General features: G+C 54.1%; 1 non-coding gene across 1 annotated transcript in view; it reads right to left on the bottom strand.

The window, feature by feature from the left end:
• The window catches only part of LOC126433842 (small subunit ribosomal RNA), a 1910-nt gene extending 781 nt beyond the window's left edge, over positions 1–1129 (bottom strand). Inside the window, exon 1 of the ribosomal RNA XR_007578789.1 lies at positions 1–1129. This exon is cut by the window's left edge and continues 781 nt beyond it. This is a non-coding gene — a ribosomal RNA (small subunit ribosomal RNA).
• Positions 1130–5000: the final 3871 nt, after the last annotated feature.

Raw genomic sequence — 5000 nt, 5'->3', positions numbered from 1 at the left:
TCGTTTATGGTTAGAACTAGGGCGGTATCTGATCGCCTTCGAACCTCTAACTTTCGTTCTTGATTAATGAAAACATACTTGGCAAATGCTTTCGCTTCTGTTCGTCTTGCGACGATCCAAGAATTTCACCTCTAACGTCGCAATACGAATGCCCCCGCCTGTCCCTATTAATCATTACCTCGGGTTCCGAAAACCAACAAAATAGAACCGAGGTCCTATTCCATTATTCCATGCACACAGTATTCAGGCGGGCTTGCCTGCTTTAAGCACTCTAATTTGTTCAAAGTAAACGTGCCGGCCCACCGAGACACTCACTCAAGAGCACCCTGGTAGGATTGCAACGGGGTCCGCCTCGGGACGCACGAGCACGCACGAGGCGCGTCGCACGCCTTCAGCTCGCCCCACCGGCAGGACGTCCCACGATACATGCCAGTTAAACACCGACGGGCGGTGAACCAACAGCGTGGGACACAAATCCAACTACGAGCTTTTTAACCGCAACAACTTTAATATACGCTATTGGAGCTGGAATTACCGCGGCTGCTGGCACCAGACTTGCCCTCCAATAGATACTCGTTAAAGGATTTAAAGTGTACTCATTCCGATTACGGGGCCTCGGATGAGTCCCGTATCGTTATTTTTCGTCACTACCTCCCCGTGCCGGGAGTGGGTAATTTGCGCGCCTGCTGCCTTCCTTGGATGTGGTAGCCGTTTCTCAGGCTCCCTCTCCGGAATCGAACCCTGATTCCCCGTTACCCGTTACAACCATGGTAGGCGCAGAACCTACCATCGACAGTTGATAAGGCAGACATTTGAAAGATGCGTCGCCGGTACGAGGACCGTGCGATCAGCCCAAAGTTATTCAGAGTCACCAAGGCAAACGGACCGGACGAGCCGACCGATTGGTTTTGATCTAATAAAAGCGTCCCTTCCATCTCTGGTCGGGACTCTGTTTGCATGTATTAGCTCTAGAATTACCACAGTTATCCAAGTAACGTGGGTACGATCTAAGGAACCATAACTGATTTAATGAGCCATTCGCGGTTTCACCTTAATGCGGCTTGTACTGAGACATGCATGGCTTAATCTTTGAGACAAGCATATGACTACTGGCAGGATCAACCAGGGAGCTGCGTCAACTAGAGCTGAGCAGCCGGCCGCCCGGGAGTGTGTCCCGGGGGCCCGCGCGAACACGCAAGCGTCCGCTCAATTATTCTGCAAACAGGAGGAGGCTGAGCTCCCCTGCACAATACACCTCGAAACCCTCTCAGGTCCCGGCGGCGCGCAGCGCCGTCCTAAGTACTTGGTCGGGTTCGAGAGAGGCGCAATCGCCCGGAGTTTGGCGAGTAGACGCTTTAGGTGCGACCACCCGTGCTCCCAACTGAGCTTGCCGCCGCCGACAGAGGCCCGGGAGCGTGCTGTCGTGGCATTGCCGGCGGGAGACAACACGCGCCACCTACGGTGGCCGGCAGCTCCAACGCCAGCGCCACAGAAGGACAAAAGCCCCACTTGGGTGCCGAAGCGAACTCTCCCAGCACAGCGCACGCGCCAACACGTCCGCACAGCTGCGATACAATCCACCTGCGAGAACCGCAGAGGCGACCGAGCAGCAGACGGCGTCGCGGCGCCGAGCGCCGGGCGGCGGCGCATCCTCAGCGCACACAGTCCTCAATCGGACCAGCACACTGCAGATGTCCACCGCGCTTCGCACCGGGCCCGCGAGGACCTACTTTGGCCGCACGGCGCCGCGTGCAGGGTGCGCCGGCGCGCAGCTGCGCCGCCTGCCGCCTCCGTCGGCCGGCGCGCCTGCCACTGGCCGCCCCCACCAGCCGGCTGTAGCGCGTGCGCCCACGCACCGCGCGGCCAGCACGCCGGGAGGCCCCCCCTCACCGGCCGGGGACGGTCCCACCCAGCCACCGCCGCGTATCGCTTCACACCCACATGCCATTCACGTTCGTGGGCATGGTGGGTATCGCCGAAACAACCGGTTGGTAGCTCAACCGATCGTCGCCATCACTGATTCACCTCTAGCGAGAACAACCGCACCACAACGGTTTACCAGTTGTTCATTTGCGTAACGTCACCAGCAAACGTAGACGTCCATCGCCATTTGCAAATTCAACGATTGTTGCATGCCTGTGTCAGGTGTCACGACACACTATGTCTGCCCACATACACGCAACAACATGTGCACGCTTCGCGAACACGTGGAAGGTGGCCCCCGTACGTATGCGATGTCCATTGCGCGAACGACTGTCAACCGGCCTCTGTCGCATGTCGCAGATGTGGAACGCAGTGCACCATGCTATCACGGTGTGTGAGAAGAGACGACTACGTCTGACAACACGCGCCACTACATCAACAGACGGCTCATGCTGATCGCCATCCACGGCATACCATACTGCAATCCAGCTCTTATAGGGCGACGACACGTAGCTGAGTGCACAATATTTGGACCGTATGGTTCGCCGTTGTTGGCGCAGTCGTGGTACGGTCACACATGTACCACGATGTATCATTCAGTACATGAGGACCAATGTGCAGTACAGTGTGTGATTTGGACGTACAACATCAGCGGACAGTTGACACAAGCCGTACCACAACGTAGGCTGTGCTTCGCCATGCGAATGCCAATGAACAACTGCGAAGGGCATTGAGCATGTACGTCCTGCTGCCATCCGCATTACAGTGTATAGCTGCAAGGTGTTTAACATGAAGCGATACTCTGGGGACCGGGCAGTGCGAGTAGCAAACTATATTGCGGGGGTTGCAGTTAGGCAACACTACACTAATTTAACGCGTCGTATGACAATTACAGAGCAGGTTAAGGCCCAACGTGTGTTGGGTTAAGGCCCAACGTGTGTTGGGTTAAGGCCCAACGTGTGTTGGGTTAAGGCCCAACGTGTGTTGGGTTAAGGCCCAACGTGTGTTGGGTTAAGGCCCAACGTGTGTTGGGTTAAGGCCCAACGTGTGTTGGGTTAAGGCCCAACGTGTGTTGGGTTAAGGCCCAACGTGTGTTGGGTTAAGGCCCAACGTGTGTTGGGTTAAGGCCCAACGTGTGTTGGGTTAAGGCCCAACGTGTGTTGGGTTAAGGCCCAACGTGTGTTGGGTTAAGGCCCAACGTGTGTTGGGTTAAGGCCCAACGTGTGTTGGGTTAAGGCCCAACGTGTGTTGGGTTAAGGCCCAACGTGTGTTGGGTTAAGGCCCAACGTGTGTTGGGTTAAGGCCCAACGTGTGTTGGGTTAAGGCCCAACGTGTGTTGGGTTAAGGCCCAACGTGTGTTGGGTTAAGGCCCAACGTGTGTTGGGTTAAGGCCCAACGTGTGTTGGGTTAAGGCCCAACGTGTGTTGGGTTAAGGCGCAACGTGGGTTGGGTTAAGGCGCAACGTGGGTTGGGTTAAGGCGCAACGTGGGTTGGGTTAAGGCGCAACGTGGGTTGGGTTAAGGCGCAACGTGGGTTGGGTTAAGGCCCAACGTGGGTTGGGTTAAGGCCCAACGTGTGTTGGGTTAAGGCCCAACGTGTGTTGGGTTAAGGCCCAACGTGTGTTGGGTTAAGGCCCAACGTGTGTTGGGTTAAGGCCCAACGTGTGTTGGGTTAAGGCCCAACGTGTGTTGGGTTAAGGCCCAACGTGTGTTGGGTTAAGGCCCAACGTGTGTTGGGTTAAGGCCCAACGTGTGTTGGGTTAAGGCCCAACGTGTGTTGGGTTAAGGCGCAACGTGGGTTGGGTTAAGGCGCAACGTGGGTTGGGTTAAGGCGCAACGTGGGTTGGGTTAAGGCGCAACGTGGGTTGGGTTAAGGCGCAACGTGGGTTGGGTTACGGCGCAACGTGGGTTAGGTTAAGGCGCAACGTGGGTTAGGTTAAGGCGCAATATAGGTTAGGTTAGGTTAAGGCGCAATATAGGTTAGGTTAGGTTAAGGCGCAATATAGGTTAGGTTAGGTTAAGGCGCAATATAGGTTAGGTTAAGGCGCAATATGGGTTAGGTTAAGGCGCAATATGGGTTAGGTTAAGGCACAATATGGGTTAGGTTAAGGCACAATATGGGTTAGGTTAAGGCGCAATATGGGTTAGGTTAAGGCGCAATATGGGTTAGGTTAAGGCGCAATATAGGTTAGGTTAAGGCGCAATATAGGTTAGGTTAAGGCGCAATATAGGTTAGGTTAAGGCGCAATATAGGTTAGGTTAAGGCGCAATATAGGTTAGGTTAAGGCGCAATATGGGTTAGGTTAAGGCACAATATGGGTTAGGTTAAGGCACAATATGGGTTAGGTTAAGGCACAATATGGGTTAGGTTAAGGCACAATATGGGTTAGGTTACGGCGCAACGTGGGTTAGGTTACGGCGCAACGTGGGTTAGGTTACGGCGCAACGTGGGTTAGGTTAAGGCGCAACGTGGGTTAGGTTAAGGCGCAACGTGGGTTAGGTTAAGGCGCAACGTGGGTTAGGTTAAGGCGCAACGTGGGTTAGGTTAAGGCGCAACGTGGGTTAGGTTAAGGCGCAACGTGGGTTAGGTTAAGGCGCAACGTGGGTTAGGTTAAGGCGCAACGTGGGTTAGGTTAAGGCGCAACGTGGGTTAGGTTAAGGCGCAACGTGGGTTAGGTTAAGGCGCAACGTGGGTTAGGTTAAGGCGCAATATAGGTTAGGTTAAGGCGCAATATGGGTTAGGTTAAGGCGCAATATGGGTTAGGTTAAGGCGCAATATGGGTTAGGTTAAGGCACAATATGGGTTAGGTTAAGGCGCAATATGGGTTAGGTTAAGGCGCAATATGGGTTAGGTTAAGGCGCAATATAGGTTAGGTTAAGGCGCAATATAGGTTAGGTTAAGGCGCAATATAGGTTAGGTTAAGGCGCAATATAGGTTAGGTTAAGGCGCAATATAGGTTAGGTTAAGGCGCAATATAGGTTAGGTTAAGGCGCAATATAGGTTAGGTTGAGGCGCAATATAGGTTAGGTTGAGGCGCAATATGGGTTAGGTTGAGGCGCAATATGGGTTAGGTTAAG

Source organism: Schistocerca serialis, unplaced genomic scaffold (assembly GCF_023864345.2).
Source record: "Schistocerca serialis cubense isolate TAMUIC-IGC-003099 unplaced genomic scaffold, iqSchSeri2.2 HiC_scaffold_1173, whole genome shotgun sequence".
NCBI lineage: Eukaryota > Metazoa > Arthropoda > Insecta > Orthoptera > Acrididae > Schistocerca > Schistocerca serialis.
This window is presented reverse-complemented; position numbering and strand designations above follow the sequence as displayed.